Below are 14,050 nucleotides of genomic sequence, written 5' to 3' on the forward strand. Positions count from 1 at the left end.
GTGAATTTTTGTTCGCCCCTAAACCACAAATAATCCCATCATACGATGAAGTTCAAAGAGGTAAAACTGGAAGCAATTATTTAATTTCGTGCGCGATAAATAGCTCTACTGGAAGGAAATTTTCCGACTGGCTGCTGGAAATATCGAAAAACGACTATTTCCAAAATCAGTTGAATAGTTAAATGGATAGCTCTACGTGCTTCTTTTAATCGATATACCGATAGTATCAGGAATTTCGTTTAATTTAAACGGTAGGACAGTAATTAATTTTAGAATAAACAGCGTAACAGAACGATAAAATAAATAGAGCGATGTAGGAATGATATATAGTGTGGAAAGTAAATACAACAATGCCATGCATGCTGGGAATTACATTACGCGTAATTATAGAATGTAGTATGTGTACCGGCGTTACATCAAAGACTATGCTTTCCAGCCGAATGCTTTCCATGTACATTAACCAAATACTAACAGCTTATTATTTAAACTGAAATATCGACTGCCTTTAACATTTCAAAGTCACGATATGCTCACTATACCGCCAAAACCGCGTGCAAATAATTTCATATTCAACGAATCTCCTGTGTTGCGCGTTAAAACACAATGAGAAGAGTAAAAAGATCAGCGACCGCGTGGAGCAATGTACATCGCGTTTATTCCCTTCGTTTGTTACGACCACATTCCGAAAATTAAGATTCGTTGGATTTTTGCATTGCAATCAACGCATTGAAAATTATTGAATTTTAATAAAAAGGATGGCGATAATTTTCTGTCCATTTGACATACACTTTCCTATTGCGAATATAAAAATTGTATATTTGTGAGCGAAACGAGCAGCGACACGTCACACGCACTTTGTTACAACGTAATTGTCGTTGCTCATTCCGCCGACAACTCGCTAAATACCAGGAAACACCAGCACCAAGCCGTTGCTGGGTCGATCAAATCGGCTGACGCGTGACAATGACAAAAACAATCTGACGACCGATGTCGACGCCGCTCTGACTACTACGAGCAACCAGCGACAAGAACATCGATAATACGTCTTTCTCTGTTTCTCCTGTTAAGAAGAACGAAGTAGTAGACTGGAAGCGACAGAGTCAGGTCGTAAAATTAAAGCTTACACGGTTGAAGACCGTAACGTGTAACTTGAGACGTTTTGGGGGAGATAAGCAGCTCGAGCCTCGTGCAGGGGCCTGCGATGTCAACCCGGAACTATTTCTTTCTTTCAAGTAGGTCGGTCGACGGTAAAAAATTGCCTGGCAACTATGGTCACTGAGTTCCTACGACCCTCGATGCGGTTAGATCAATCAATATCAACGCATTAGTTTACGACCGCACTATATCGTTTTCAACTGCTATACTTTGTACTCGACTGTCTCAGAATAGTCTTTTTCCTTGTCTCTCGCTACTTGCAACATTTTTTTTTTATTATTTAATTTGTACTTTGCAATTTGTCCAGCTGGACATTTGCTAAATTTTTCAAACTCAATTGCTAAATAACATGTGGGTGGCTACTCCCACCGGGATACCATCTTCGAGTTTGTCTATTTTAAGCGGTCAAAGTTTTTTCTTTTTTTAAATTATTATTTAATTTGTACCTTACAATTTGTCCAGCTGGACATTTGGTAAATTTTTCTCACTTTAACTGCTAAATAACATGCGGATGGCTACTTGCAGGAGGATCCATCTTCGAGTTCGACTATGACTCGCTACATAATACAAAGTGCGAAAGAAATTCTTATTTTCCAATGTGGTGAACTTGCGGAACCGGTTTGAACCGTGAAGATTTCCATGGTTTTCTTATATGTCGCGGAGCTCAACATTCTGAACAACGTTGATAAACAATGAAATCTAAGAGCAACCATCTGTAATCGCTGCGATTAATTTGAAACGGTTGTGCAATATTGTGCATGGAGGGTGACAGGGTCGGTTTCCTACGACAACCAGTAGTTCCGGTTGTCTGGTTCCCCAGCATGTAACCAGATGGTGGCAATCGCGGCCACAGAAGAAGTTAATTGAAAATAAGATAACGCCGGGTATCGAGCATTGCAGGTTGCCAGGCGGACCCGCTCGAGCTGAGAAACTGGACGAGCAGGGTTGAAGAACAGCAGGGCTAGATAGGATGAAATATAATCCCTTAATTAAGTCTCGTTGCTGAAGCTGCACCGTGGAAAACACAGACGGAATTATTGTCCCGCAGATGAGAATGTCAAGGGAATGGACGTCTACGAAAGTAATTGCGCTCTGGTTTTCAGAATTGTATGAATTTTGGATGTATAAATTCTACTGGGACCTTCTGATACAGTATGAAACAAATAATTTTGAGATCTACGACCACGTTTACTTTACGTGCTACGATTTTCAAGTGAATGGATAGTAACGACGAATACACCTAGTGAAACAACTTAGGGCTGATACAAACTTCTACAATGTTGATAATTTCGGCACCTTAATTATTATACATAAAATCGACAAAGTTTCAGGACAATGAATTTGAAAATTAACTTCCCATCGTCCAACTCGTTTTAATTTTATGCGACAAACACCTATGTACCTATACAACACAAACGTATGTGTACAATGTGTCTATTCGTATTCAAGCGTAAAAATTACTGAACAACTAAATCGTCGAATAAAATCGCCAAATATTACTATGCATATCTTGCAATATAAATAATTCGTGTCTCTTTTTCTGCACATGTTACACATTGCACGAGGCAAATTTACGTTACGACCCAACGTAATCTCTTCAGAAATGCATGATATTTGACCAACGATAAATCTAAAAATCCAACTGATGCTACTCTTCTGGTACTATCGTCTTTTTTAACAGGTCACTGGCAAGGATCAGACGTCTCGCTCGTGTCTTAGTGGAAACGCTTACAGGTACATGGATTGCCGAATACCTGGCACGGCAAACAGACATCAGACGTTGGAATGGAATTAAAGATTCACTGGTCAGACGTACATGTGTCGGTTCTTACACACACCATCATGCACATCGTATCGTAAAGTTCAACTGCCACTACCAGCGAGGGGAACAAAGTACATAACTAGGGAACTTGACGTACCGATACAACACCGGTCGATTGAAATATTCACGAGGCCATGTGTTATCGATCTAGCACGCAGCGTGTACAGGCGAGCGATTCGAAACATACGTAGGATGCTGATATCAATAAAATATCAGTCGAACAATGTATATAGTTGCGTCTCCTTTCGACCAACTATGAGTGGCATGGGCGTTTATCTTTGCATCGACGGTGCGTTTTCAGCTTTGTCCGCTTGCTTTTCAAAGCGTCTGCGTTGTATCATTCTACATCGTCTAACAAGAAGAAGAGATTTCCGCGCTTGTGCTATCGAGACGTGCAAGTGCTCAATTGTTCAACGTATAACGCGAAAGTACATACAGCCAACTGACGACATTGTATGAACAATTGTACGAATTGCCCGAACATTATTGTACAATATTCCTTGGAGCTCTATCGTCTGATGAATTTCATCAACTTTGTGAGTTCTTTGCAATGTAAAAAGTTTGTGATTGCTGAATAATCTTTCATCAATTATTTATTCATTGTTATAATAAGTAATCAATATGTGTGTACACATATTGTGTGACAATTATTCCTTCGCTAAATAACATTTTGTATTCTTTTAGCTACAGTGAAACCAGTCAGTGATGAATACTGACGAGTACTTAAGTATTGAGTTGCCAACTCAATATTTCTAAAGTGTCTTCCTTGGAGCTCTGATGAATTTCATCAACTTTGTGAGTTCTTTGCAATGTAAAAAGTTTGTGGTTGCTGAATAATCGTTCATCAATTATTTACTCATTATCAATTATCCTTCGCTAAATAACATTTTGTATTCTTTTAGCTACAGTGAAACCAGTCAGTGATGAATACTGACAAGTACTTAGGTATTGAGTTGCCAACTCAATATTTCTAAAGTATCTTCCTTGGAGCTCTGATGAATTTTGTTGATTTCATCAACTTTGTGAGTTCTTTGCGATGTAAAAAGTTTGTGATTGCTGAATAATCTTTCATCAATTATTTACTCATTGTTATAATAAGTAATCAATATGGCTGTACACATATTGTATGACAATTATTCCTTCGCTAAATAACATTTGGTATTTCTACAGCTACAGTGAAGTGAGTCAGTTGTGAATACTGACAAGTACTTAAGTATTGAGTTGCCAACTCAATATTTCTAAAGTGTCTTCCTTGGAGCTCTGATGAATTTCATCAACTTTGTGAGTTCTTTGCAATGTAAAAAGTTTGTGGTTGCTGAATAATCTTTCATCAATTATCTACTCATAAGTAAAGTAATCAATATGTGTGTACACATATGACAATTATCCTTCGCTAAATAACATTTGGTATTTTTATAGCTATAGTGAAGCGAGTCAGTTGTGAATACTGACAAGTACTTAAGTATTGAGTTGCCAATATTTCTAAAGTGTTTTCCTTGGAGCCCTGATGAATTTCATCAACTTCGTGAGTTCTTTGCGATGTAAAAAGTTTCTCGTTGCTGAATAATCTTTCATCAATTATTTACTCATTGTTATAATAAGTAATCAATATGGGTTTACACATATTGTGTGACAATTATTCCTTTGCTAAATAACATTTTGTATTCTTTTAGCTACAATGAAACGAATCAGTGATGAATACTGACAAGTACTTAAGTAGTTGAGTAGACCAGCAAGACGAGTAGTTAATATTCCCATAAAATATTGGTAGATAAGTATCAATGTAACGGCACACGTTTAGAATGATTTATAGTTTGAAATTACATTTTGTATTAAATGAAATAAATAAACAGTATATAAAAATATGCCTATTGGATAAATTTCCTGAGTTTAATATTAAATAAATGATCCTGTAATCTGTTCTTTCATCATGCTTCGTAATATTAGAGTAGTTATAATTTGAAATTAATATTTTGTTCATTGTAAAAACGTAATGTTAACCACGAAATAATTATTATAAGAGGCAATTATACCACAGTATGGAAAAATATTTATTGAAATTTGAATATTCTATAGCATCATTAATCTAAATATCTAAATATCTAGATCAATTTGAATACTTAATATCTGTGAGTGTTTCTTTCTTTTTCTTTTTTCTCCAGAGTTTGGACGATCTAATATAACTAAACATACCGGTTCAAATTCTAAATTTATTAAAAATTAAGTAAATCAAAAGATATCATATAAACACGTTTTATGTGTCGGAATGTCTGAGAAAGTTTCAGAGGTCTGACAATTTCTGTCACAGTATACGATAGCTCAGATTAGCTGGAATCAGCTGGCAGGAACGTGGCCAGAAGGCGCATAAATTATTCTCGTTTGTCGCTTCGCAAACAACACACAAAGTCCATTTAAGCAACATTTACATGGCGTGGCTTCCATGGAAATACAACAAGATTTCCAGAGCACGGCACCATGACTCTCCGCGAGGAAACGTAATCAGCCCTAATTATCTTAAACTTCAAATCCGATAACCATCGGTTACAAAGCCGATAAACAGGGTTACTTTGGGCCAAACCGCATGGCGCAAAATTAATTCTCCAATGCAGCACGCTGACTTATAGTTGTTACAAAATCGTTTCACTATATTCAACTCGATTTAACAGTGACACGTAAGTAAACGTGACTTGAATTCGACTATTATTTACGTCGATTGCAGATCGTCGCTCTTTTCATCGTATTATCGGAGTTCTGTTAAACGAACAGGCAACGTAGATAAATCGATTTGTTATGATAAAACGTGCATATCCAAAACTTTGTTTCTGGACCAAAAGTTTCATTTTCCCCCAATTTTATCAATCTATTTCTGCTATATCTTTCTTCCTCAAAATAAACTGCGGTGAAATTGTTACTTCCGCGTCGACATCGATATGAAATTACGAGAAAGATGAAAGAATAAGATATTTAATTAAACAATAAAAACGTTTAATTAATAATTAAATAATTGATTTGTAATCGAATAATACAAACAACTAAAAACAAGGAGTCTATGCAAAACTAGAAGCCAATATCACGAAAAATAAAAACCTAAGCGGTCGGAAAGCTTCTGCTTTCGACGAGGAAGTTGAACCGTTTTACTGACATAAAAATGGAAAAAATAAAAAAATTGAAAAATAGGGAAGTTTAATTAAAAAATTAATTTTTGTTCCTTGAAACAGCTATATCTTTCTTCTAAATATTAAACATTGGACTACGGATGATAAATAGTAGCTTATTATAAATGTTGGCAAACATTTTGTAAAATAATTATAATGCAAATCTCGATACTACTACAGATGACGTTACTGATTTTCTCTGAGGACTCTTAGCACGTTCTAATGATTCTTCCTGACGATTCACAAGTCTTTGTGAAGGCCTCTTTTGCTTTTGCTCCATTAGTTTCCTCCATTTTAACGCCCCATGCATTGCCCATAATTTTCCCTTAGAATTACAACTGTTTCGCATGAACGTCGTGTCGCAAATATAAAGTTTCAATTAAACAAGAAGAAGAAAATATGGTTCAATTTTTACGAAAATCTTGTAACGTCAGGGTACTTCAATTCTTCAAGTAATTTTATAACAAATTTTGTAGCTTCTTGCTGTTTAAAATAAGAATACGTTCGTAGATTACAAAACGCTGTTAATTTTCAACGAGCCGTTCCAAAGACAATTAAAACCATTTTGGAGAACGATAAAATCACTTGAATTGCAACACGTTGCAAACACTGGAAAACGAAGTGCGAAATATCGTCAGTGTTGGTCAAATTAACCAAACGCCACCTAAGGAAGGCGCGGAGCAAGAAATGTCCGAAAGAGGCTGAACCGTCTGCAACGTTTATTTCCTTCATCTTTCACAGCCACAATCGAAGAAACATACATTCAGCAGGTGCTTTCACGAGACATTAATCGTAACGTCATTAAGCTTCCAGCTGAAAGAGAAAAGCAAACGAGTCTTCCCTCTTTTAAAAGCGGCGGCGATCAGCACGGCAGGTACATTCAGTCGGTCGAAAGTAGCAGGACTTAACAGAGGGGCGATTCGTTTTGCTATTTCATCCCCTGTTCGCTCATGGCTTCCTGGAACGCGTTAGGAGCACAGTCGCCGGCCGAAAGACTGTGAAAAAAGGGGAATAAAAAGCGGAAACGAGGACGAAGATTAAGAGAAAGAGGGAAAGAACAGCGGGGACGGGGCCGAGGAGGAAGAAAAAAGGGGTGGAAAGTGGAGAGACGCCTTGATAGATGATCTTGGTAATTATTTGCGGGCATTTCCTTCGTTTCTGTTTTTTATCCTTTCCGTTCTTTCGCCTCCGCGTATCGTCCTATTGCCCGAAACGAGACATCGTCTTTCTTCCAGCACGTCTTTCCTCTGGCTTTCCTGCCAGCCTCGTTGTTCCGCTTCGTTCGCGTTTCTTTCGCGGCCTGTGTTCGCCTGTTCTACCAGCTCCGTGCACCGGCCACGCTTTTTCCTCTCATTTTCTTTTATCACATCCCACCTGGCTGCGTCACTTCTGCTGACAGTATTTTCCCCGCGCTGGTCACGATGGATGAGCAGCCACGTCCACTCGCCGTAGCCATCGGCCCGTGCACTCTGATAAAGAACAATAGACGACTGCTGTTCCTCATTGTCAGCGCGCTGGCACCGTACGATCGGCTGTATTATTTCTGTCGAATCGATGGCATCATCGGCACTGGCTTATTTCGACGTTCCAGGGACAGATCACCGGGAGAAAATCTGACCTCTCTATGTGTCACAATGCTTCGTACGATATCGGAAGAGGACACGCCAAGATAGGTTAGTTGCGGTGATTACGCTTGAAAGACTGGCATTTTACATAAGCATCGCGCTAATATGGCTGAGTATCTTGTTGCAGCGGTTGCGCAAAATAATGGAAACGTCTCTTGTATGTCGCCTACCTGTTATACGTATACAATCGGACCTGTACGACTGGAGAAGCTCTAGGACACTCGGATCTTGTTCATTTTCTGTGAACCTCTGAAAGTCGAGATAAAACTCCTTAACTCGAACTAAAACTCAACTTGACTGAAACACTCTATTCGCTATGCGCGTTCAGATGCGTTGTTTTACTTATTTTAATAGCCAGACCTCTACGAGTGGAGCTTCTATGACCGCTGCCTCTGTAACTCGAAACGCATCTGCAGCTACGCTGTGCTGTCCAGCTGGACAAATTGTAAAGTACAAATTAAATAACAAAAAAAACTTTGACTAACTGGTATCCCACTGGGGTTAGCCATCCACGTGTTATTCAGCAATAAAGCTAGAAAAATTTACTGAATATCCAGCTGGACAAATTGTAAAGTACAAATTAAATAAAAAAAGAAGAAACTGGACTGTGTGTCACAAGATGTGAGCTATCGACCGTTCGACATCGTCTACTTTCTTCCAAATATTTAGACTGTCTCGAATAACGTGGGACGACACGATCCCTGCTTCTTCGAAAACGAAGCTAATCGTTTTTCGTCAATCGAATAGCCGTCATCTGTCGCATTAATCAACGTTGAATAATTGAATTGTAGGGGGAAGATCGAGATACGTATTTTGAGCTTCGTACGAAGCTCCTGCACGTCCAATTCTCGTTCGTTAAATCTCTTTCACTGGCAAATTTCGCTAAGTCGAAACCTGTGTAACTGCAAGATTTTAGCTGCTCCTTGAAGCTTCAGTCACAGAGTTTCGACTTACGATATACAACGGGTGTCCCCACTATTTTATTCAATGCCAGTGTGTCTTCAAATTCCTATTTTTATGCAAATAATGAACACAGCAGGCCTTGGTCTGTCAAGTGGTCAACAACGACTCTCCTATTCTTCGTCTTTCATCTTTAAACGTCCCACAAATGCATCCTCGGTCTATGGAGTTGGCAACTAAGTGATTGCAGGTTTTGTCAAGGCTACCTAATGACAAGATCCGCAATCACATAGTTGCCAAGCCAATAGTAACAGGTTAACACATGGTCACAATTCAAAGTGAAACATCGAACGTCGAGATGGCAGAGCTGAATGAACACGTGTCTTTCACGAGGATGTTTTTCCCAATTAATTTCTACCTTCGATTCCTACGACTGCTTCAAGTATTCGAATCTATTCAATGCTGCTATTGCTGCAAACTCTTGGCTATCTGTCTGTCATAGACCACATTCATCCCGTGGGCAGTCAGTGGTCAGTAGTGGGTTACTTACCGCAAAGCTGACTATCTGATGCGACAATACGACTATCTGTCTATTATAAACGCGTGAGAGGGGTTCCTTTACAGCTGCAACTAAATATATAGCTGTTCCCATGGATAGCGTCCATGACGAAGCAGCGCAGTGATGAGAAGTAACCTAGTTCTCGGTGACCTATTTGCAACGTTACTCGTCCCTCCAAGCTTTTCCTTTTCTACTCTGCAATTTTCTCATCTCCTCTGTCCATTCTTCTTTGCCTCCCTTCACTTCTCTTTCGATTTCTCTCCATTTCTGTAATTCCTTTCGCTTCTTTCATCCATTACATCATGTCTGCTTCTCCTTATTCCACTGTCTTGTCATCTTTTTGCTTCCATTTCTCCCTTGTACCTTTCTTCCCGTGTTTTCATCTTCTCCCTCCCTTTTTCTTCGTCTTTCGTCTTCTTTCTCATTTCTTTCCCCTCTTTCCTCTGAACAATGAACACACCAAGATTTACTATGTCTGTGAACAGTGGATCATTTCAAGAGGAATTGAAGTGATCACAAAAATGTTTCTATAGTTGTCCAGGACACTACACGGTGTAAATAGATTTCTCACGGGTGGACATTTTTTCAAATTGCACCGTCATAGCTTTCATCCTTTATACAGTGGCTACAAAAAGTATTCGCACGCCATTGCACCTTTACCAATTGTCCAGCTGGACAAATTGTAAAATACAAAAATTAATAATAAAAAGAACCATTTGATTTATCCTGGCGTTAAATAATTAATTAGGTATATTAACTTTCGTGTTATTTGGTAATACTTTCATATGACTACAAGGGTTTGCTGCTATGAAAACTATGAGAATCTGACGAAGAAACGCTTCGTTGTGTAACAAAAGTGCCGATACGTTTCGTAAGTAGAAAGTTTATTTCTTATCGACTTTATAACGCGGTTGTTTAAAAAATATTTCTAAAGATTTGTTGCGTGGCTATCCGCCGGATTAACAGCGGCCTGCGTTGATTTGAAATGCTAATTATCAGCTAGAAATAGCCAGGAAAATAATAATTTTCGCTGCATCGATTTCCGGGCGACTCGAAAACGCCGATACCTTGTTTTCGAATATTTCAGAGCGCGAAATCTGCGTCGATTTCAATATGCAGTCTGCGCCTGCTTTTAATATTTTCATGATTGGAATAAACAAGGAAGCTCAAAGGGAATTGGTAAAATTCTTTTACAGAAAATCCAATGCAATTTTCAATAGAGGGAAACGAACGCTGATGTTTCATTCGATAAAGTCAAATAAACTCTCGATTCCCGGCCAATTTCAATTTACAAGGAGTCGGGCAAATGTGCTCCACTTAACCGTATAGACTACGCGTTTCGTGCATCGAGCGTTGTTCGTCAAAGAAATACAACATGATTCAATAATTCATAAAGCAATCGTCGATGGGATGATTTTCTGATTCTCGAATGAAACGTTGCAGTGGAATAAATTCTCCCTTCCCCCCCTTTCCGTAAGAGGCTTCGTTTATGCGAAATTCTCTGATTTAATGACCGTGAAATTATAAATATTAATTCTATATGTATATCATAATTATGATAATTATTCCACAGTTACAAAATCTCCACACAATTGTTACTTAAAATTATTAACGCGAAATAATCTTCCAACGCTATCTTACGTTCCACAGCACTTAGCCAAGTTGAAATACTAATAACAAGTTGTTAGTATTTGTTAGATAATATAACAATGCAATCTATTAATGAGAAATTCTCGTGTAACAACAATAGAAGCAACTGATTTTTATGAATTTCTTTTAGACTAATTGCTCGCTCTATGACACTAAACCTTCTCAGGATGCAACAAATAGTTTCTGTATATATAACACATTTCTATTCCAAATTTACCAATTGTTCAGCTGGACAAATTGTAAAGTACAAATTAAATAATAAGAAAAAAAATTCCTAATCCAAAACTATATTTCCATCCCAGAAAGGTCTACTCCCATAGTAGCTATAGTATAGCTATATATATATAATATAGTACAGCTACATAGTAGCACCCATAGCTAGTAATTAGTCTGCAAAGAATTCGTAGAAACCAATCGCCCTTACTGTTGCTGTTGCTCGAGGATCGACTCGAGTTTCTTTTTTCAACTGTTCGATATCGATGTCACTGCGAAAGGTTTCCTTATCTGTGCGAAATACGATACGCGACGGTTACTGAAAAAAAGTCGCGGCAAATGTGGCGGATAATCGGAGCTCAAGATGTGTTTAGGTATTTAGATGACAAAAAAGCATGGTCGCGTGCGCGTGACTAAATAAGACAATAATAAGCTGGTCAATAGATTCACTGTTGCTGTTGCTCGAGGATCGACTCGAGTTTCTCTTTTCAACTGTTCGGTATTGATGTCACTGCGAAAGGTTTCCTTATCTGTGCGAAATACGATACGGGACGGTTGCTGAAAAAAAGTCGCGGCAAATGTGGCGGACAGTCGGAGCTCAAGATGTGTTTAGATATTTAGACGACAAAAAAGTATGGTCGCGTGCGCGTGACTGAATAAGACAATAATAAGCTGGTCAATAGGTTCATTGTACCGATACTATTTCCTCAGCAAAAGATACTATTTACTAAAAGAAGCGAGTGTTTCATTATAGAGATTGATCTTCGGCGTTATTTTTTAACGAGCAACTGGCTTCGTTTGGACTATAAATCACTGACGCAGCCAGACAATTTGCAAGAGTATCTTGAAAAACAAAAAGAAATAGAAGAACGGAACGTTTAGGTGAACAGCGTGAAGTGTTATTAAAATAAACACGTCTGTAGCATAAAGCAACGATGCGAACAGCGGTGGAATATTCATTCGCAGTTTTTCCGGCGTTGATATCAAAATGGAAGTGCGGCGCAGCGCGAACCGGGAAATAAGCGATAGGGAACGGTTGCCTCTTTTCTTGTTTTTCTTTTTCCTTCTTCTTCTTCTTTTTTTTCGAACGCTGCTCTTTCCAATGGTTCACCGGGGAAATCTACGAAGTGGTTATTAAAATTCCATCCGGATCGTGATAGCGCAACAAGGAAAATAATCTCGGAGAGACAGATTTCCTTGGAATTTTTCTCGCCTCTCGCGACGTTCCCGCGAATTAGGATTTCGTGTCGCGAGAAGCCAGGATTACGGCTGGCCGTTTGATCAAACATGCACCTTTGAGTATTCGCTGAAACGTCTGAATGGTCGTATCGCGGTTCCATCAACGATAATTATCATTATCGCGTGGACTGTCATTAACAGGGTTTATATAATTGAATATTAAGCCGTGTTTTCAATTTTAATATCCCTTTTTACAGATTACTTGCGTGCCACGGCTGATCGAAAATTTCATTGCCAGCAATTATTAAGATAATATCATTCCATTGGACAAGCTTCCGCGTATAACAAAAATCTCCTTGTTATTCATTTATGTTATTCAGTTATGAAGTTACGTCGGCAAACATATATTTGTTTAAATTAATAAATAATTTATCTAACTATCTAATAAATGGTTACGTGTACATATAACGTGTATGCAAATAGTTGCACATCATATTATCTTCATTAATATAGGTATCGTTTTTCTTGGAAATTTTTATAATTTNACCATGGTATATATTGTAGTATATTGTATAGTATATCTGATAAATGGATATGTGTACGTATAACGTGTGTGCAAATAGTTGTACATTATATTATCTTCATTAATACAGATATATTAGTATTTCTTGGAAATTTTTATAATTTACCATGGTATATATTGTAGTATATTGTATAGTATATCTGATAAATGGATATGTGTACGTATAACGTGTGTGCAAATAGTTGTACATTATATTATCTTCATTAACATAGGTATCGTATTTCTTGGAAATTTTTATAATTTACCGTGGTACATGTTGTAGTATATTGTATAGTATATCGCATAAAATATATTACGTAGTATATCGTACTTAGTTGATGATTTGACTATACCTTGCAGTCAATGTATTACTTTCGCATGGATATGTGGCGTTAGTAGATCATTCGATAAAACGAAGGAAATAACGTGGTTCTTTTATTTTCTTGCAATGCTAACGATACTTTTTTTAATACAACTCCCAGCAGGTAACGTTATGGTATTTTTCCTTATAGCATATTCCGGTTCATTCTAATTATGTTAAGCTTACTACTGGCCAAAAGAATTTTAGTTTTCATTTTAATTAAACGCACAAATTTGCAACTTTGTGGTATTGTAAATATTAACAATTTCATTATATTTTGCAATATACCATAACTCTGTTTTCTCAATATATGGACCCCGAGTTTCTTACGTTTTCTACAGCCTTCGTTGGGAATATTCCAAAATTCGACAACTAACAATTCACACGTGTCACCGCGAAAAGTCATCCGTTCGCCGATAAAACAAGCAGCATTTTGTTCGTATAATACAGAAATATGTAAAAACGGAACGTCAGCTAATGGTCAGACGAAAAAAAAGACTTTTATTTATCGTTGCCAGGAAACGTAGGTACGAAATTTCGAAATTCGCAACGTTATAAAAAAAAAAAAGAGAGAGAGAAGATCTCGTCGTTGCTGCAAGAAACAAAAAGGGACGAACGAAGAACCTCCCACTGGAAATTTTCTATTACAAAGCGGTTTCCCAAAAAGCGTACTTTCCTCTGTTGCATCGTTCTTCTACCTAAACGACAGTATATTTTTCGAAATCGTACGCTCACAGCCGCGATATATTTTATACAGATGCAATACGATATTTACAGAGATACGTTTGTTGCATCTGCCTTCCACCTCAACGACAGTATATTTTTCGAAATCGTACACTCGCAGCCGCGATATATTTTGTACAGATGCA

General features: G+C 37.8%; 1 protein-coding gene across 1 annotated transcript in view; it reads right to left on the reverse strand.

Moving 5' to 3' along the window:
- Nucleotides 1-14,050, reverse strand: part of LOC122576957 (neurexin-1) — a 623,013-nt gene that overhangs the window by 454,306 nt on the left and 154,657 nt on the right. The gene's annotated exons all lie outside the window — the stretch shown is intronic.

The sequence above is a fragment of the Bombus pyrosoma genome, linkage group LG17, assembly GCF_014825855.1.
Source record: "Bombus pyrosoma isolate SC7728 linkage group LG17, ASM1482585v1, whole genome shotgun sequence".
NCBI lineage: Eukaryota > Metazoa > Arthropoda > Insecta > Hymenoptera > Apidae > Bombus > Bombus pyrosoma.